Genomic DNA, 21,689 nt, shown 5'->3' on the forward strand with positions numbered 1-21,689 from the left:
TAGCTATTGAAAATAGCAATCCCAGTCCTAGTTAGCACTGGGAAAACCCTAGCATTTGTTGCTCAATTTTATCCTACTTTTTCTACAGCAAGTTACAGTGGATCAGTATATTTGATTTGGGAGAAATGAAATAACAGCTGCTCAAATTGAGCTTCAGAAACTCCTGAATTTTGAGGGTGTTCAAATCTGGAAGGCAGGTGCTAGATTCCCTTTCTGAATATTGGATAAATCTGGTAAGGAAAACTCAATTTCTGCTTCCATAGCTCAGAAGCAGAAATCCTTCTGTGTGCCTGGTACTGTACCTAAAGCTGCCCAGGTCCTCTAGTAGAGCCTCCCCTCCCTTACTTTTCATTTTAACTTCTCCTGGTGGGGTCCACATACCTCCCCTGCTAGCCTTCAGATAGAGAGGTCCACTGAACCTCTCTATCCATTTCACCAGTTCCTTCTTTGGGGGCTGCCAAGCGAGGTCACACCAGCATCCCTAACACTGTCTGAGGAAGTCTTCTAAGGGTGGTATCTGGGCCAAAGCTTTCTACTCCTTGGGCATACTTGTTCCCCATTCACAGTGCCACCCCCTTCTAGCAGCCAGTTCCCCATTCACAGCAAGCTGCAGTGCATGAGATCTCAGCTTCCCCACTCTTTCCCCCCTCCCTTTCCTGTTGCTAGTGGCCAAGGGTATGCTGGGAAATATAGTTCCCTCCCTGCTCCAGGGCTGGCTCTCTAGGCAGGGAGCTGGCCAAGGAACTACAGCTCCCAAGGCGACTTGGGTTCTCAGCTCACATGCTGGATCCCTGCTGCTCTGAGGCTCACTGTCAGAGCTTCTGCAATGCTGCGAGAGGGGAGGAAGTGAGTGTTATGAGGCCCCTTCTGAGCTTGGGTCCAGCACTATGGTGCCATTGGCATCATGGTAAATCCCGGTCCTGGTGAACGCTGACACTGATTTAAACAAGCCAACAACAGGGTGGTAGAATCTGGTACTTCCAAACCAGAGGCAAACAAAACCTGATGACCAAAGAGCAACATTTGTGACTGTCAAGGCTGATTCCCCACTCTGGCGCTTCGAGTGCAGAAGGTGGGGGCCCGCAAGGATTCTAAAAATTAATCCTGGCCGCTCCAGGCCGGTATTAAACTCCCAAGGTTACAGCTTCTCTCTGACCTTGGATTGGTAGATGCTGCCACCACCCAAGTGCAAAAAAAAAAATCCCTTTTGGACCCAGGAAGGCGCACTTGGGAATTCCTCCCTGTGGAGTACCCGCAAGCCCTTTCACCCCCTCTCCGGGGAAGAGCTGAGAAAGAAAACAAAGAAAATCAGCTGTTGCCACCAGCTAATTAAACAACATGTGCACAAACCTCTTAGGACACAAAACCCCAATCCTGTTCTTAAAAAAGGTAAATTTTATTTAAAAAAAGAAAGAAAGAAAATACATCTAAAAACTCAGACTATTGCTAGATTTTAAAAAGAACCACTTATAAGGATTAAGCATCAAAATAACTAACTTTCTTGAGGTCCAGTTTAAAGATTACAAGCAAAACAAAAGCACCTGGGGTTAGCACAGAGGAATCCACAAGCCCTACAGAAATAAAAGATAAACCTAATTGCATCTTCCTAGACATTTCCTGATTTACTTACATATCTGGGGTTTCAAATAAGTAGTTTTAAGTATGATTTGATGATTTTTCATACCTGGCACAAGCTTCTTACAGCATTGCTGCTCTGTGTCTCCTCTCCAGAGAGAACAACAACAGACAGACAAAGGGAAAGCTTTTTCCCAATTTTAAAAAGTTCTAGCCCTCCCATTGGCTCTTTTGGTCAGATGTCCACTCCCTTCCTTTTACCTATGGGCTTTTTTAACCCTTTACAGGTAAAGCAAGCAGAGAACAGCTACTAACAGGGATTTTGTAGCTAACTGGTTGGCTAGGTGTCAATAAAAGGGAGTTACCCCCTTCATTTATCACAGTGACCAATGGCCTTGGAGTATGCAAATGACCCCATGTGACTTGCATGCCAGTTGGCTGCGTTACCTCTGATATCACCATCTTCCCACCCAACAATAAATAAAAAATCTCCCAGTCTAAAGACGGGAAGGTGAGATCAAGAGAGTGCAAGATCCTGTGCAGGGATGTAGTAAAAATGTGCCTCTCATTACTGTCCCGAGTGATTCATCTTGGGGTGGGCCCAAGCGACACAGGCTGGATCCACAGCCAGAGTCTGACTTTCCCAAAGTTCGATAATGCCCAGATATGGAGCATGCAGGTCATCCCTGTTACAAAGACGGGGACAGCTGTGGATTCTGGGCACAGCTCAGGGGGGGAAGGGGTCCTGATGCAGGGGTTGGTTTGGATTCATCTACTGGCCACTTTTGAATAGCAGTAAAGGAATCAGTGGAGCCTCACCCTGGTGCACAAATTCAGTACAAGCCCCTTGGCCTGCACCACGTTAATCCTGAGCTGGGAGACTGCAAGAGCAGCAACCAGTAGGGAGCCTGTGCCCCCACACTGCTGTGAAGGGGTGTGTGATGCTAGCAGGCAGCTGGTCACAGGGTGTCTGCCCAGCCCAGGTTTTCCCGTGCAGAGGGCAGTGAGGAGAGCTAGTCCATGTCACCCTGATGTATAGTGCTAGCAGCCCAGGGTCAGGGGTGTTCCTGGAGCACATTGGCTTGTAGGGTGTCTGCACTGCAGCCCTGCCCCAGCGTTAGGGAGACGCAGCCACCTCCCTGGCCCTGGTTCACCTGGGGGCCAAGTATGAGGGACGTGAGACTGGGGGAGGGGGCAGAGTAGGGCTAAACCAGGTGTCCTTGAGACCCGCTACTGGGTATAGGCCTGCTCACACCATCCTGCCCTGCCCTGCCCTGCTCTGTTCTGCCCCCGATCTTGCCAGCAGTGTGGGGATACAGTCCATCTCCTCCCACACTGACAGCCAGGCAGGGCTTGAGGGGCAGGCTGGGAGCAGTGGTTCAAGGGAGAAGAAAGGGGTATGTGGGTGGAATGGCAGGCCGAAGGGCAGGGGTTCAGGGAGGTGGGGGAAGGGCTGCAGGCTGTGGAGAAGAGGGATAAGGATGGGTAAAAAGGCAGAGGGCAGAGAAGTCCAAACAGGCAGAATTGTGAGGGGAAGAGTGTGGCAAGGAGGGGGAGAAGGAGAGATGGGCAGGCGGGTGGGGTAGTGGGCACCATAGGGGCAGGTGAGTGCAGGTTGAGGGGAATGGATGGCACTGCAGGGGATAGGGAAAGGGCAGGAATGCTGGGGGAAGGATGGGCATGGGGGGGATGGGTGGCACAACAGGAGGAGGGGCAGCCTGGCAGGAGGAGGGGCAGGCAGGTAGGGAGTGGGGGGGAAAGGGCAGGTGAGTGGCATAGCAGGGCAGCCTGGCAGGGGGAGGGGCAGGTAGGTAGGTGGTGGGTGGCATGATAGGGGGAGGGGCAGGCAGGGGGAGGGGAACAGGGCAGGTGAGTGGCACAGCAGGGGGAGGGGCCAGTATGTAGGACTATGGCAAAGTGACACTAAGGCACTGGCAACAGTGAGCTTGTATTATTTTCCTGGATGGACAGCCTGTCCCCTCACAGCCTAGGCACCCGACGTCCCTGGAGAATGAGCTGGCTCAGAGCAGCATCACTTTCAGTGTGATACAGGAGGTCAGCATAGAAGATCTGGCCTTGGAGTTTATGACTGTCATTCAGAGGAGAGACGTGGGTTTGTAAAGGTGCAGTTTTGCCAATGTAAAATCCCGTCCTTCTATTTACCTCCACAAATGATGAACCCATGAGCATCTGGGCTCTTCGACTGTGTAGCCAATGGAGCCAGGACAGACCTGAGCAGCGCTGGAAAGCCCAAAGGCGTTCCTGGCAGTACGACTGCTGTCATCATGGACATGGCTTTTTCCTAGGTGTGGTCGTGTAGCCTAAGAGACATGGTGCTAGATGGGACCCTGTGTCAAGGCTAATTCCCCACTCTGGCACTCCGAGTGCAGAAGGTGGAGGCCCGCAAGGATTCTAAAAATTAATACTGGCCATTCCAGGCTTGTATTAAACTCCCCAGGTTACAGTTTTTCTCTGACCTTGGATAGGTAGATGCTGCCACCACTCAAGTGCAGAACCCCTCTGAGAGCCCAGGAAGGTGCACTTGGGAATTCCTTCCTGTAGGGTACCCTCAAGCCCTTTCACATCCCCTCTGGGGAAGAGCTGAGAAAGGGGGAAAAAAAGGAAATCAGCTGTTGCCACCAGCTAATTAAACAACATGCACAAACCTCTTAAGATACAAAAATCAAATTCTGTTCTTAAAAAAGGTAATTTTTATTAATTAAAAAAGAAAGAAAGAAAATACATCTGGGAACTCAGGCTATTGCTAGATTTTAAAAGCGCAACTACAAGGATTAAGCACCCAGAATAGCTTTCTTGAGGTCCAGCTTAAAGGTTACAAGCAAAACAAAAGCACTGGGGTTAGCACGGAGGAATCCACAAACCATACTGAAATAAAAGGGATAAACCTAATCACATCTTCCTAGACATTCCTGACCTACTTACATATCTGGGGTTTTAAATGAGTAGTTTCTAGGTATGATACTAATGATTTTTTCATACCTGGACCAAGCTTCTTACAGCATAGCTGCTGCCTTGTCTGCCTCTCCCCAGGAGAACAACAGGCAGAGAAAAGGGGAGACTTTTTTTCAATTTTAAAAAGTTCTAGCCTTCCCATTGGCTCTTTTGGCCAGGTGCCCACTCACTTCCTTTTACCTATGCATAGCAGAGAGACTTTTTAACGCTTTATAGGTAGAACAATTAGAGAACAGTTACCAAGAGGGATTTTATAGCTACTGGCTGGCTGGGTGTCCATAAAAGAGAGCTACCCCACTCCCTTCATTTATCACACCCTGCAAACCTGTGTTCTTTTCCCAGCTGTGCTGGCTGACTGTGGTCAACTCACGTCCTCTCTTTGTGCCTCAGTTTCCCCTCCCACACTTTTTTTAGACTGCAGGGACTGTCTTAATAGGTCCCCTCAGTAGCCCTAATCTCAGTAGGGACCCATAGGTGCTAATCTAATAATAATCAGAGTTGGGGGAGTGGCAGGAGTGCTACAGGTACCATGGCGTTTCTGACCCCTATGTCTTAAAGGTATAGCTAGGACTGCTGGAGCACAGAACTGATCTCTGGGTGGAGGGGAACAAGGCAGATGTGTGACTGGGAGACACGGAGGTAAGAGTGTGTATTTGTGGGAGTGTGTGGGGTGGGGCTGTGTGCACATGGGTGTCTGTACTATTTGTGTATTATTGTATATATGTGCATATTTGTGTGTGTGTCGGAATGTGGACATGTGGGGGTGATATGTACATGTTGTATATTCAGGTGTGTGTGCACAGGGGAGAGAGTACTGTCTGCGTATATTTGTGGGTGCAGTTTTATGTATCTCTATGTGTGTGTGTGTGTGTTTCATTCTCTCTCTTCCAGGGCCTAGTGCAGCCTGCTCTTTAAGCAACTCTGCAGTCAGTCACCCAGCCAACTTCTCACCTGGCGCCTTCCCTAGCCACTTGAACAGAAGAGCTAAGACAGGGAGAAGACTGATCATCACTCATTTGCATCTCTGGCCTCAGAGTGGCTTTGTCGCCTTCCTTTTCTTTCATGCAAAATAGAATCATAGAAGGTTAGGGTTGGAAGGGACCTCAGGAGGTCATCTAGTCCAACCCCCTGCTTGAAGCAGGACCAATCCCCAATTTTTGCCCCAGATCCCTAAATGGCCCCCTCAAGGATTGAACTCACAACCCTGGGTTTAGCAGGCCAATGCTCAAAACACTGAGCTATCCCTCAGACCCTGCCTGCCTAGCTGGAAAGTCCTAGAGGACGGAATACAAACTGAGCCAGTAGGGTTGGGAGGTGTAGAGCAGTCCCACACTGAGGGTATGTCTACACTGGCAGAGTTACAGTGCCAGGAGTTACAGCGACAATCAGAGAGCACCGAAGGGAAACCGCTGTTGTGTGTTCACACTGTCAGCTGCCTGCGCAATAGCATGTTCACACTTGTGGCATTTTCAGCGGTATTCGGAGGAGTGCACTCCGGGCAGCTATCCCACAGATCATCTCTTCCTCTTCTGCCGCTAAGAGTTGTGGGAAGACAGAGGGGATCGCGGGGCATCCTGGGTCCTGTCACAATGCCCCATGATGCATTGCTTCGCATCCCAGCAATCCCTGTGCTTCCTTCCGCATTTGGTGCCATCTTTCAACAGTTTGTGAACTCTGCCTCTTCGGTCTGCAGAAATGGATCCCGAACTGTTGACCAGTATGTTGCCGGCACCCAGTGCCGAGAGGCTGAACAACAGCTTGAGTGGTTTGTTACCCGACTTGTGGTCTTTTATCCCCTCGAGTTACCTAGTGGCCATGCCCCAGTGTTCCCAACAAGTATGCTGCTCGCTCTGACCAACATGTCACGAGTGGCAGTGGAGTTATTCCTTAAACTACAAAGGCAAGAGGAGTGTGACATTGATCTCACCATGTGTACTAGCTACAACACGAGATTGCTTGTGGGATTCACAGAGGTGCTGACCACAGTGGAATGTCCCTTTTGGGCTCGGGAAACAAGCACTGAATGGTGGGATCACAACGTCATGCACGTCTGGGATGACGAGCAGTGGCTGCAGAACTTTTGGATGAGGAAAGCCACATTCATGGGACTGTGTGATGAGCTCGCCCCAGCCCTGCAGCTCAAGGACACAAGAATGATGCCGTGAGGCAGAAATTTGAAGCTGAAAGCCACTAATATTTGTTGCTATGCTCGGGAGTGCAGTGCTTGTAATGCTAGGAGGTGATTGTGATTGGTGCAGACGATGCAATATGAAGGTTTAACATAATTGTCTGTTGCTTTGCAAGGCTCTTTTTGCTTTCAATTAATAGAATAAAGATTGCTTTCAAACCAACACTATTATTTTATTAAAAAACAACAACCAGAAGAGAGAGTCAAACAAAAAAACACATCAGCACTGAGGGGGTGGGGGAAGGGAAGGTCCCAGGAAGAGGTGGGGTCCCAGAACGGCTAAAGATTTGTGTATGTCCAGGGATCATATCCAACCTTCTCCTTTAGAATACAATGCAGCAGGTACTGTACTTCAGCAGGGCCAAACTGCAAAGGGATGCTTGTTGAGTGCAGTAGGTATTGGGAATCTGCAGTGCTGGACTGTGACGGGGGAGGAGTGGAATGCTGTGAGTACAGAGGGGAGCCAGGAGATTGATCAGAGTGTGTTGGCAGTGTTGGGGGGAGGGGGGGCGGGGGGCGCTGCGACAAAGAGTTTTGTGACAGTGGCTGCAGGGGAGGGTGGGCACAGAGTTGCTCAGTTTGCAGTGCTAGTATCACCTGGAGTGTATCTGCTTGGCGCTCCATAACATTTAAGAGCCGCTCTGTGGCTTCATTTTGGCGTGCTGCGTTCTCCTTTCGGTCTCTCTTCTGGCTGTCCCGCCACTCCTTCAATTCCTGTTCTTCGGACACTGAGTGTTTGATAACCTCACGCAGAAAGTCCTCCTTAGTTCTTCATGGCCGCTTTCTAATTCTGAGCAGCCATTCAGCCAGCGATAACAAAGAGGGAGGCTGGGCTCCCAAGGTCATCTCTGTGAAGTTTAAACGCAACATTTTACAGAAGCAGTATTGTTTGCAATACACACAACACTGATTTGGTGATTTAAAACACAGCCAGTATTCACATACCTGTCACTAACTGGCTGACCCCAGGCAAGCACACATGAGCCATAAGACCCCCAAAATGGTGAGTAGCTGCAGGGGCAGGGTAAATCACTGTTCCCGGACCCTGCTGTACACTGGGCATGTGGCTTTTGGGCACTGTTGGGGGGGCGCCTGATAATCATTCCTGTCCCCACATTTTCCACAGAATGTGATCACTATGGAAGATATCTCACTGCTGAGGGTGAGCAGGGAATCAAAGAAGGGTCTTCTCCAAGACTGCAGCTTCCACTCTGGCTCTTATGCGGCTCGCCTGTGTGCAGCAATTGTTCCCCCACCCCCACCCCCTGTGATAGCACAGTGGCACGGGAAAGTTACCGTTAATGGGCAAGAAACAAAGCCGCTCTGCCAAAGAACCCACGGCAGTGGATTGCCCAGTATCTCCATGAGAGTTTCCTGGAGATCTCTGACGCAGATTCCTGTGAAGTGAGGGAGTCAATCAACAGCCTGTTCCGCCTCTCAGACTAGGCATGTGGTACGTGCATCATACAGAGACAAGCCTGCTTTCTGCAACCCTCCTGCCCCCAACAACTCGCCTCAGCAATTCCCAAAATCAAATCCACTTACCAGGGGCCTCCTCTCCTGTTTGCGCTTCACCAAGATCCGACAGCTGTGACTGGCTAGCTTCCTCCGGGATAGAAAAGAGCTCCTGGCTGCATGCATCTCTGACCTCCAAGTCATCCTCTGCCTCTGGGTCCCCCTCCCCCTCCACATCCTAGTCCAAGATTTCCTCCTCCTGGCTCAGTCCACTCTCTACTGGCATGCAAGCAGCCGAAGTATCCACAATGGCCTTCAGCGTGGAGGTGAGGTCACCACCGAGTATCGCGTCCAGCTCTTTGTAGAACCAGCAGCTCATGGGTGCATCATCAGAGCGGCAATTTGCCTCGTGTGCCTTGTGGCAGGCATTCCACAGCTCTTTCACTTTGACCCTGCACTGCACTGTGTCCCGCTCATGGCCCCTTTCTGTCATGCATCATGAAATCCGTCCGTAGGTATCATAATTCCTATGGCTGGAGCACAGCTAGGACTAGACAGCCTCCTCTCCCAAAATGCCGATGAGGTCCAGCAACTCGGCGTTGCTCCAAGCGGGGATCGCCTGGTGCATGGAGCAGGCATGGCCACCTGGAAAGATGCGTTGAGACCACCGCATGCATCACCGAACAAACAGGAAGGGGACTTTCAAAATTCCAAAGGAATTTATGGGGTGGGGATGACGGTTGGTCACCTGAGGGCAGGGCAGTAGAGTTCAAACCGATGAACAGAGAGGCAAGAACAGGCATTGTGGGACACCTCCCAGAGGCCAATCACAGCGCTGTAATTGACCAGGGTGTCTACATTGGCACCGCGGCACGGTAAAAGCCGTACGCCTCTCATTGGGGTGGGTTTTTTTACAGCGCTGCAACTGTTCAGTTTCTGCGCACTAAGTGGCTTGGCAATGTGTAGACCTCAGAAGTTATAGCACAGAAAGCTGCTTTATTGTGCAAAAACTTACCAGTGTAGACAGGGCCTGAGCCAGCAAGGGTTGATGAGCTGACAGGTAATGAATGGGCCACTTAAAAAGCAGACTGGCTATGGAGAAAGATGACCTTTCTGCAGGGGCTGCCCACTGCAAGAGACTGCTGGAGGAAAGGGCAGAGGACCATAGGTTTTTTTTCCATCCTAGGACTCTTCCTGTGGTTTATTATAAAGAGAGTAATGGGTGGGCTGTACTTACTTGGCAAGGCTCAGGGTTGCAAATTTTGGTTGGATATATTCCTGGAGATTTCATCACATGGCATAATTATTAATTCCTGGAGATTCCAGGCCAATCCTGGAGGGTTGGCAACCCAAGTCGATGCTTGAGGTGCCTAATGAGACTAGTGCAGGAAACCCCTTTCCTGACCCCGGTGGGGGGGGAGGGGGGGAGAATGGCAGGAATAAACTCAGGAGGCTTTTGAATCTGATCCCTGCTTGAGTCTGCCCTGTAGTTCGCCTTGTAGCCTGCAGGTCACATCCACCATCCACCTCCACATCCACTATTACCTCACTTTTGCAATGGTGATCTAGAGGGCCACAGTAGCACAACACTGTGGACACAACCTGCCTCTATCAGGAAGTGCAGAGGCAGGAAAAGTGAGCTGGAGAGCAGCATGGAGGATAGACAGAAAGTAGGTCTTTAGGAATGCAAGAGTGACGCTGTGTGTAGCACTGTAGCGAGGTCAGGACTTATGGGTGCAGCGCCTCCTGCTGGTCATCTTGAGAATTAGCTGAACTCCAGCTCTGAAGTGCTCTCTGCTGGCAGTGTTTCATCTGCCTATGGACCACAGTGCCTCTTTACTTTGGGGTTCTGCCCCAGCAGTACCCCCACATACTGGGTTTCGACTGGAATGCCCAGTTGAGAAGGGACCTGGCGGTTCATATTGGCACGGCCAACTGGACTGTTAGAAGTCTGGTTGGTGGTGCAGCGGGGGCCTGGGGCTAAGGCAGGTTCCCCGCTTGCCCTAGTTCTGCGTGGCTTCTGGAAGCAGCCGCCAGGTCCCTGCAGCCCCTAGATACATTGGTGGCCAGGGAGACTCTGCGCGCTGCCCCCACCCTGAGTGCCAGCTCCACAGCTCCCATTGGCTGGGAACCACAACCAATGGGAGTTGCAGGGGCAATGCCTGCAGGCGCGAGGGCAGTCTGCGGCGCCTCCCTGGCCACCCATGCATCTAGGGGCTGCAGGGACCTGGCGGCCGCTTCCCAGGAGCCGCGGTAAGCACCACTGGGACCCTGCACCCCAAACCTTCTCCCGCAACCCAACCCCCTGCCTCAGCCCCCTCCTGCACCCTAAACCCCTCATCCTCAGCCCCACTCTAGAGCCCACACCCCAGCCGGAGCCCTCATGCACCCCAACTGCCTGCCCCAGCCTGGAGTCCCCTCCTTCACCCCAAACCCCTCATCCCTGGATCCACCCCAGAGCCCACACCCCTAGCCAGCGCCCTCACCCTCCTCCCACACCTCAACCCCCCTGCCCCAGCCTGGAGCCCCTTCCCACACCCTGAACACCTCTGCACCATCCCCCAGCCTGGAGTCCTCTCCTGCACCCCAAACCCTCATCCTCAGCCTCACCCAAGAGCCTACACCCCCAGACTGAGCCCTCACCCCCTGCCCCAGCCCAGAGCCACACACACACCCTGAACCCCTCATTTCTGGCCCCACCCCACAGCCCCAGTTAGAGCCCTCACCTCCTCCCACACCCCAACCCCCTGCCCCAGCCCAGTGAAAGTGAGTAAGGGTGGGGGAGAGCCAGCCACCGAGGGAGGGGGAATGTAGTGAGCCAGGGGCAGGGCCTTGGGGAATGAGTGAGGCTAGGATATTTGGTTTTGTAGCCATTAGAAAGTTGAACACTAAGCCTGGTCGTATTGGAAAACCTGGGAAGTGTGTGGGCGCAAGCCCACCCACTGCTAAAGGCCCCTCCCCCAGCCTAGCGGGAGGGACCACTGGACCCAGAGACCAACTGATCTGGGGGGACAACTAATAAAAAACAGGGACCAGAGTGAGGGTCAAAGGTTCAAAATAAGGATACTGGATGGGGACACCGAGCAGAGAACCCCGGACAGCGCCCACTGCTCCTCAAAGCTGCTGAGGGAGCCAGCGGACGCTGCCCAGTGGAACTCTGCCCGGATGAACACTAAGCCTGGTGTTAAGGTGGCTCCACAGAGCTACAGGAAGGCTCTCGCTCCCCAGTAAAGGTTATTGCCATAGCTCAAGGCCCCTAGTGCACTGGAGAGGGCTCTTCCACAAGGGAGCTGGGTTAGGGCTCTTATTACGGAGTTGATTTGTGATGCACCAACAGGCTGTGCTGGTCACAGAGAGAGACCTGGGGCCTGATACGAGTCCCACACTGCAGAGGGCCCTGCCCCCAACAGCTTGTGCTTCCAAGACTGTAGAGGCCAGAGCCATGCTGCCCCTGTGCGCCTCTGAGGCACATCACCTGCTCCCTACGAATCCAGGCAGCCAGCAAGATCCATGGGCTGGTGCTGGGGGGCAGAGCCATGGCCTTATCACTCCCCTGCCCATCCCCCTCCCTGGGGGGTGCACTGTGCTCCCAGTGGAGTAGGGAGGGGGCAGCCGCTGTGTGTGCAGAGACTGCAAACCTGACTGTCCCTTATGCCTGTCAGTCAAAGTGTGGGGTGGGCTCTTAGCTCCCTCTCCGGGACCATTGAGCACCCATCTCAGGTGCAGGTAGAGCCCGGCTCTAGAGGCCATTCCTGTGGCAGCTGGGACATCATCAACCAACTGGGCTGAGCCTGGATTAGGCCTGGATGAGCAGCCAAACTCTCCAACCCTTCTGCTGAACTCTCAATCCCTGTGAGGTTCCCCCAGACCTGTCATGGTCTTGGGGCCACAGAACCACTGGTGGGGATGTCAGCATCGAGGAGTTGTGCCTGCTGCCCGGTGCAGTCACTCGCCTGCGGATCTGCTGTTCTTTCCATCTGGCTAGCGGAACAAATGACCACTGGCAGGGAGCTGCTTTCACAGGTCACTTGCCTGGCACAGGCAAGGGGGCAGGAGGGATCTCCAGGTAGATGATCACTCTGGGCCCCAGAGCATCAGCTATAATACAGTGTCCTCTAAATTACAGTTCTCTGCTGCCCACAGCTCCTGCCCTTTCAAAATAATCTGTGCACACCCCTAAATGCGCATGGGCCCAATCCTGCTCCCATGGAGGTCAATGAGTGTTTGGCTGGTGATTTCAGCCCTTGGGCTCTCTGCAGAGACTGCCAGCAGTGGAGCCAGATGTAGGGATGTATTTATGTGATATGGACACTTGTCTGCTAGGAACTGAGTTTGAGATCTACCAATCCACTTTATCTACATCACTGAACAGACAGACAGACACCTAATCGGGTAATTTTCAGGTACTACCATCGTAGTATTGAATGGGAACCAATGGCTTAGTGTTAGAAGAACCATCTAGCTACTTCCCTATGCGATCCATCCTTGAACTGGATTGGCACTAGTGCAGAGACCAGCATTCACTCATGTAATAGGCTGGCTTGCCTTTTAAAGGCCAGATGGTAGCCAACCCTAGTTGCTAACTAGACACGCCTGAGCAGGGATCAGATGATGCCCCCTAAAGAGCAGAAGGAAGCGGCAGAGGGACTCCCCAGGGAGCCCATAGAGTGGTGAGAGAGATGATAGATGCTGCTGGGAGAACCCTGAGCCATCAGGGATGTGCTCAGAGATCTGCAGGGAGAGTAGGCTCCAGCAGACAGCCCTGGGGCTCAGGGAGTGGGGCTACAGGCAGCAAAGGCCTTGGAGTGACCTGGTAAGGGGGTGAGTGGATGAACTTGAGAACTTTATTTTGGATGTCTGTTATTTGAATAAACCAGCACCCAAAAAGGGGTGAGAATGGACAAAATGATCTGGATTATTGAAAAAGCCTGTTGAAGGGAGAAACTAAGGCAGGGACTACTTGCGGGACCACCCTGAGGTCATGAGGGGGCACATGGGAAGCTCACAATAACCTGCTACTATAGCAAACATCTGATTCAGGGCTGGGTGGAGATGGCTTTTTTTAGTTGGGGGGATTTGTGCAAATATTGTGTTCATTTGGGGTTTGCACCAGTTGAGGTTTGGGTACAAATACATGAAAATGCTCATTTGAAATGGCTGGACATCACCTAGGTTTATGCTGCACCCTTAAGAAGCTGTGGATTTGTTACCCCAGCTGGTCCCGTGTTCAGAAACCTTCATGAAATTTCAGTCATTCTGGTCTAAGGCTCAGGTCTGCAACAAAACCTAAGAACAGGTGAGTTTCCTTTTTGGGTTTCAGGTTTCATTGTGAAAACATCACATCAGCTGTGCTATACCATAAAATAACACTTCACCATGTGCTTGGCTACACAGAGCCCTGGTCTACACTAGGACTTTAGGTCGAATTTAGCAACGTTAAATCGATTTAAACCTGCACCCGTCCACACAGTGAAGCCCTTTATTTCGACTTAAAGGGCTCTTAAAATCGATTTCCTTACTCCACCCCTGACAAGTGGATTAGCGCTTAAATCGACGTTCCCAGCTCGAATTTGGGGTACTGTGGACACAATTCGAAGGTATTGGCCTCCGGGAGCTATCCCAGAGTGCTCCATTCTGACCGCTCTGGACAGCACTCTCAACTCAGATGCACTGGCCAGGTAGACAGGAAAAGAACCGCGAACTTTTGAATCTCATTTCCTGTTTGGCCAGCGTGGCAAGCTGCAGGTGACCATGCAGAGCTCATCAGCACAGGTGACCATGATGGAGTCCCAGAATCGCAAAAGAGCTCCAGCATGGACCGAACGGGAGGTACGGGATCTGATCGCTGTTTGGGGAGAGGAATCTGTGCTATCAGAACTCCGTTCCAGTTTTCGAAATGCCAAAACCTTTGTCAAAATCTCCCAGGGCATGAAGGACAGAGGCCATAACAGGGACCCGAAGCAGTGCCGCGTGAAACTGAAGGAGCTGAGGCAAGCCTACCAGAAAACCAGAGAGGCGAACAGCCGCTCTGGGTCAGAGCCCCAAACATGCCGCTTCTATGATGAGCTGCATGCCATTTTAGGGGGTTCAGCCACCACTACCCCAGCCGTGTTGTTTGACTCCTTCAATGGAGATGGAGGCAATACGGAAGCAGGTTTTGGGGACGAAGAAGATGATGAGGAGGAGGAGGTTGTAGATAGCTCACAGCAAGCAAGCGGAGAAACCGGTTTTCCCGACAGCCAGGAACTGTTTCTCACCCTAGACCTGGAGCCAGTACCCCCGGAACCCACCCAAGGCTGCCTCCTGGACCCAGCAGGCGGAGAAGGGACCTCTGGTGAGTGTACCTTTTAAAATGCTATACATGGTTTAAAAGCAAGCATGTGAAAGGATTACTTTGCCCTGGCATTTGCGGTTCTCTTAGATGTAGTCCTAAAGCCTTTGCAAAAGGTTTCTGGGGAGGGCAGCCTTATTTCGTCCTTCATGGTAGGACACTTTATCACTCCAGGCCAGTAACACATACTCGGGAATCACTGTAGAACAAAGCATTGCAGTGTATGTTTGCTGGCATTCAACCAAAATCCGTTCTTTCTCTCTCTGTGTTATCCTCAGGAGAGTGAGATATAATTCATGGTCACCTGGTTGAAATAGGGTGCTTTTCTTCAGGGACACTCAGTATAGCCCATTCCTGCTGGGCTGTTTGCCTGTGGCTGAACAGAAATGTTCCCCGCTGTTAGCCACAGGGAGGGGGGAAGGTTGAGGGGGTAGTCACGCGGTGGGAGGAGGCAAAATGCGACCTTGTAACGAAAGCACATGTGCTATGTATGTAATGTTAACAGCAAGGTTTACCCTGAAAGAGTGTAGCGACTGTTTTATAAAATGTGTCTTTTTAAATACCGCTGTCCCTTTTTTTTTCTCCACCAGCTGCATGTGTTTCAATGATCACAGGATCTTCTCCTTCCCAGAGGCTAGTGAAGCTTAGAAAGAAAAAAAAACGCACTCGAGATGAAATGTTCTCCGAGCTAATGCTGTCCTCCCACACTGACAGAGCACAGACGAATGCGTGGAGGCAAATAATGTCAGAGTGCAGGAAAACACAAAATGACCGGGAGGAGAGGTGGAGGGCTGAAGAGAGTAAGTGGCGGGCTGAAGAGAGTAAGTGGCGGGCTGAAGACAGGGCTGAAGCTCAAATGTGGCGGCAGCGTGATGAGAGGAGGCAGGATTCAATGCTGAGGCTGCTGCAGGACCAAACCAGAATGCTCCAGTGTATGGTTGAGCTGCAGCAAAGGCAGCTGGAGCACAGACTGCCACTGCTGCCCCTCTGTAACCAACCGCCCTCCTCCCCAAGTTCCATAGCCTCCATACCCAGACGCCCAAGAACGCGGTGGGGGGGCCTCCGGCCAACCAGCCACTCCACAACAGAGGATTGCCCAAAAAAAAGAAGGCTGTCATTCAATAAATTTTAAAGTTGTAAACTTTTAAAGTGCTGTGCTTAAAGTGCTGTGTGGCATTTTGCTTCCCTCCTCCACCACCCCTCCTGGGATACCTTGGTAGTCATCTCCCTATTTGTGTGATGAATGAATAACGAATGCATGACTGTGAAGCAGCAATGACTTTATTGCCTCTGCAAGCGGTGATTAAAGGGAGGAGGGGAGGGTGGTTAGCTTACAGGGAAGTAGAGTGAACCAAGGGGCGGGGGGTTTCATCAAGGAGAAACAAACAGAACTTTCACACTGTAGCCTGGCCAGTCATGAAACGGATTTTCAAAGCTTCTCTGATGCGTACCGCGCCCTCCTGAGCTCTTCTAACCGCCCTGGTGTCTGGCTGCGCGTAACCAGCAGCCAGGCGATTTGCCTCAATCTCCCACCCCGCCATAAACGTCTCCCCCTTACTCTCACAGATATTGTGGAGCACACAGCAAGCAGTAATAACAGTGGGAATATTGGTTTCGCTGAGGTCTAAGCGAGTCAATAAACTGCGCCAGCGCGCCTTTAAACGTCCAAATGCACATTCTACCACCATTCTGCACTTGCTCAGCCTGTAGTTGAACAGCTCCTGACCACTGTCCAGGCTGCCTGTGTACGGCTTCATGAGCCATGGCATTAAGGGGTAGGCTGGGTCCCCAAGGATACATATAGGCATTTCAACATCCCCAACAGTTATTTTCTGGTCTGGGAAGAAAGTCCCTTCCTGCAGCTTTTGAAACAGACCAGAGTTCCTGAAGATGCGAGCGTCATGCACCTTTCCCGGCCATCCCACGTTGATGTTGGTGAAACGTCCCTTGTGATCCACCAGAGCTTGCAGCACTATTGAAAAGTACCCCTTGCGGTTTATGTACTCGCCGGCTTGGTGCTCTGGTGCCAAGATAGGGATATGGGTTCCGTCTATAGCCCCACCACAGTTACGGAATCCCATTGCAGCAAAGCCATCCACTATGACCTGCACATTTCCCAGGGTCACTACCCTTGATATCAGCAGATCTTTGATTGCGTGAGCTACTTGCATCACAGCAGCCCCCACAGTAGATTTGCCCACTCCAAATTGATTCCCAACTGACCGGTAGCTGTCTGGCGTTGCAAGCTTCCACAGGGCTATCGCCACTCGCTTCTCAACTGTGAGGGCTGCTCTCATCCTGGTATTCATGCGCTTCAGGGCAGGGGAAAGCAAGTCACAAAGTTCCATGAAAGTGCCCTTACGCATGCGAAAGTTTCGCAGCCACTGGGAATCGTCCCAGACCTGCAACACTATGCGGTCCCACCAGTCTGTGCTTGTTTTCCGAGCCCAGAATCGGCGTTCCACAGCATGAACCTGCCCCATTAGCACCATGATGCATGCATTGGCAGGGCCCATGCTTTCAGGGAAATCTGTGTCCATGTCCTGATCACTCACGGGACCGCGCTGACGTCGCCTCCTCGCCCGGTATCGCGTTGCCATGTTCTGGTGCTGCATATACTGCTGGATAATGCGTGTGGTGGTTGATGTGCTCCTAATTGCCAAAATGAGCTCAGCGGCCTCCATGCTTGCCTTGGTATGGCGTCCGCACAGAAAAAAGGCGCGGAACGATTGTCTGCCGTTGCTCTGACGGAGGGAGGGGCGACTGACGACACGGCTTACAGGGTTGGCTTCAGGGAGCTAAAATCAACAAAGGGTGTGCCTGTACATCAAGGAGTATTTCAGGCAGGACTGCACGGAGGGTTCCAATAAGAAATGGTGCACCAAAGTTATCGTTGTTATTGGAACAAGGAGGTTAGCCTGGCCTCTGATTGATACATGGCTAGATTAACCTCGCTGCGCCTTCTCTGTGACTGACTGCAGTGTGATCTAGACAGGGGAGGAGGAAAATGAGTACAAAACAAATCTGGTCTATGTCTTGTTCTGACCCACTCCATCTATCCTTTACATCTTTGGCTGGCAGCAGACAAAAAAGGCGCGAAATGATTGTCTGCCCTTGCTTTCATGGGGGGAGGGAGGGTGGGAACGGGGTCCTGACGATATGTACCCAGAACCACCCGCGACAATGTTTTAGCCCCATCAGGCATTGGGATATCAACCCAGAATTCCAATGGGCAGCGGAGACTGTGGGAACTGTGGGATAGCTACCCACAGTGCAACGCTCCAGAAGTCGACGCTTGCCTCGGTACTGTGGAAGCGCTCCGCCGAGTTAATGCACTTAATGCACTTAGAGCATTTTCTGTGGGGACACACACACTCGAATATATAAAACCGATTTCAAAAAAAGCGACTTCTATAAATTCGACCTAATTTCGTAGTGTAGACATACCCAGAGCTTTGTTATGGTAAGTGTGCTTGTAGTGGGGTGGCTGCACCACTCCAAGGTAAAAGGGATTAAGAGCAGCTGAGGGAGGCTGGCGAGATAGTTGGCCCCAGATGTGGCTGGCTTAATCCGGCTACAGCTGGCCTGGATAAAAGGGCTGTGGGGCCAGGAGATAGAGAAGTCTTACCCTAGCCCTGCAGTGGGAAGGGCTAGCTGCATGGAAGCAATGGATGTGAAGCAGAACAGAGCAGTGCTGGGGAAAAGGGCGAGAGGAGCTGGGGAGCTCCAGCCTGACAACTCCCCAGGCTTAGGCCTTGGTTAAGGCCTAAAGAGGTACCGGGGCTGCAGAGGTGTAGTCCAGGGTTAGGCAGAGGCAGCTGGTCCAACCCCCTTGCCAATGATGAGTGACCATTACAGACTGCAGTCTGCCCCAGTGAAAGGGGACTAGATGATGACTGGCAGAAGCCATTGAGGCAAGGTGGGTGTAGAGGGTTGGGGGTTCCCCTGGGAGGGGAGACCTAGTATGTGGGGGTACTGCTGGGGCAGAACCCTGAAGTAAAGGGGCACTGTGATCCAGAGGCAGGTGAGACACTGCCAGCAGAGGTCGCTCCGGAGCTGGAGTTCAGCTTAGTCCCAAGATGACCAGCAGGAGGCGCTGCACCCATAAGTCCTGACCTCACTACAGTGCTACACGCAGCGTCACTCTTGCGTTCCTAAAGACCTACTTTTGGTCTATCCTCCATGCTGCTCTCCAGCTCACTTTTCCTGCCTCTGCACTTCCTGATGCAGACAGGCTGTGTTCACAGTTCTGTGGCTCTCTAGATCATTATTGTAACAGTAAGGCAAGGCCTCAGATGTTCCTGCTCCAAAACCAAAGGTGCCTATAACAGGAGGATCAGCAGGATCTGGACCCATAGAGGTGCCTATAACAGGAGTCAAAGGCTAATCTGTTAGCAGTGCACTGTTGAGCAATTTGATTCCATCCAGTGGGGGGATATGTTGTGTGCACAGTTAATTATAAACGGCAGGTAGCAGCACATATAGGTAAGGTTGCCAAACATTTCCCATTATAAAGCCTTGGTTTTGGTTCTTATCACTGGGCCAGACTCTAACAGTTTGGGCTGAAATTTCCCATGCCAGATGTCTGCCTCAGGTTGATCATGTTTTTTGTTTTGTGTGTGTGGGTTGTTTTTTTTTGTTTGTTTGTTTGGTTTTTTTTTTTAAGTTTCAGCTAAAATGGTTCAGTTATTTCCAAGACCAAGGTTAGGAGAAAATACATTATTTTACCCATGGTAAAAGTAAAAAATACAACTGAAACAGAGACTCAGATTTGGCAGAGGCGCTGCCCTGGTGTCTTTTGACGTCCCCATGAAAGGTGGCCAAATTTTGGCCAAGTTCTGAGCCTCTGCTAAATCTAGTTCAGCAGCTAAAATCTCTGAAGATTGTTTGAACTGAGCATGCTCCACCCTCTCCCAGATCCTGTGTGCCAGCGGAATGACACATCTAGCATCCCCTGAGAATGATTGAGCAAGCTGTATCCTGAGGCTGCAGCAGCTAAGTGGGACTCCATGCAATTGCTTCTCCTGGCCACAGGAACTGAGAGCAGGGAGTCTGTTTGTCCTGGGCTCTCGATGCTCTCCCCTGGCAGCAAGGCGGAGAAGGAGAAAGCCACCTGACTGGCACACAGAGGGGGGAAGAATGGGGCAGGAGATTGCAGGGTCTGGAGGGTGGGGATGAGCAGAGTGGGAGGGGGACAGGAGCTGGTGGAAGGATGGATGGTAGTAGGGGGACAGGTATATAGGTGCAGAGATGGGGATGGTAAGAGCTGGGGTGTGGGATATGTGAACAGGAGCAGAAGGGGTGGAGGCAGAAGTTGTGGGGGGGGTGGGGATAGGGGTGTGGGGGGGTGTAGCAGGCATCTGCTGCCCCATGACAGATGCCCTGGGGCATCCTGCCCTATGAAACTCTCCTCGTGGAACAGGGGACCAGCAAGAGAGAGAGGCCTCCCAGGGTCGGCTATTGGTGGAACCAGTGAGTCTTGATCTTCCAGTGGCTAGAAGGGCAGGGACAAAAGGACTGGCTGCTGCTTTCAAATGCCAGTCGTGGGTGATGCTGTGGCAGGGGAGGGAAGCTGGGTCTTTTCTAAAGTCTTAGGAACTCACCCTGATCCGGTGCCCAGCTCTGATGGTATTTGGGTTGGATCAGGGTCTGCAAATGCCTGGTGCACCCAATAACACTCCTGTCCACCACCAGCTCCTGCCTCCCTGATCTGCATTTTGGAATTTAATGCCCATGTGAAGTGTTACCTTAATTTTATGGAAAATAATTCAGCTTGCTCCATGGGATGCTTGGCTCAGGCAAACCTGTAACAAGGAGTGGGAGCTCAGGTAGATAGGTGGGAGGGGGAACCAGGCTGATGGGTCTACAGTCTCTAAAGCACATTTCCCTCCTGAACCTCCATTTGAACCCAGGCTTCCTGACTCTGTATGTTCCTGTTCCTGTGGCAGAGGCAAATCACCTAAACCAAAATGTTAACAAGTGGCCACTAGTTGTGTACCGCTTGTTTTCTGGGTGTTCAAGGTGAGATGGCCATGCAGATGTTGAGCACTCACAGCTGAAGTCTGGGAACGGAGCTTTGGACATCTAAAGTGCAATAAAAATGTGAGCTAGTCTGAAGACTCAGGCCCATGGTGTCTCCAGTTGGTCACCAACAATTAGTGGCCACTGTTGACATTTTTTACCTTTACTGTTTCAATTGCCCAGCCTTAAAATGGAAATAATAAAACCACCTAATCACAAAGGAATGTTGTAAAGATAAATTCATTAATGTTTGGGGAGCACTCAGACACTATTGTGAAAGCACCATACAATTGCCCAGGAGGAACTTAATAATTCTGTATTCATTGCAGGATTTGGATGGCATGTGGGCCACAAAATGAATGAGGAGGATTAAAAGAAATATTGAAGAATTCCTCATTCACTGATGGTGGCAGGGGTCCTGTGGAGGAAGTGGTATGGGATCGTGTCATTAAAAACTGTATCATCATGTGTATGTACACAGGTTCTGAATTAAGGTGACACCAGCAGCTTAATTCTGGCATTTCCTAACTTTTGATTGCTGAAATATGAAACCTTAGTGTTCTTTTAACATAGCATTTTGGGGATGTAATTATATGGCTCACAGCATTCCAGGTGCGTATAGCACGCTACAGAGACAGTGAAGGCCTGGTCCATGCTTTAAGAAGCTGCAGTCGAAGGGAGGTGCAGCAAAAGGTGATGCAAGGAGGACAGTTGACATTGGGCCAGGGTCACTGTGAGAAAGAAGAAGAGTTTGGAGGTGGGATTCAGGTTGTGTGGTGGACAGGCCCAGGGATTAGCCATCAACTACCAATGATGAGCAGCATTATGAACCTCCAGAGAGGCCAGAGACAAGCTAGACGACCCCTCCTTGCCCCTGCAGGGAAGAGCTGCCTTTCACTGAGCTTGTCCATTGGTATGGCTTGCTCTTTCCTAACTTGGCCCTCATTTTACAGAGATCTTCCAGGGGCGGCTGGGGGCATCTGAAAGCAGGACAGTGAAACTGATGGAGAGGCTCCTCTGAGGGTACATCTACACTGCAGCTGCAACAATGCTTCTTAGCTTGAGCAGACAGACACACTCCCTCTGCTCGGGCTAGCTGTAACTGGGGGAAGCACAGGTGGGGCTTGGGCTAGCCACCAGCCTCCA

At 51.4% G+C, this 21,689-nt stretch overlaps 1 long non-coding RNA gene across 1 annotated transcript; it reads right to left on the reverse strand.

Moving 5' to 3' along the window:
* Positions 1-6,934: 6,934 nt before the first annotated feature.
* On the reverse strand, positions 6,935-8,425 carry LOC140917902 (uncharacterized). Its single transcript, XR_012161034.2, has 3 exons — positions 8,282-8,425; positions 8,033-8,133; positions 6,935-7,584 (listed from the first exon to the last, which is right to left on the reverse strand). It is a non-coding gene; the product is annotated as an uncharacterized LOC140917902 (long non-coding RNA).
* Positions 8,426-21,689: the final 13,264 nt, after the last annotated feature.

The sequence above is a fragment of the Lepidochelys kempii genome, chromosome 10, assembly GCF_965140285.1.
Source record: "Lepidochelys kempii isolate rLepKem1 chromosome 10, rLepKem1.hap1, whole genome shotgun sequence".
Lineage (NCBI taxonomy): Eukaryota > Metazoa > Chordata > Testudines > Cheloniidae > Lepidochelys > Lepidochelys kempii.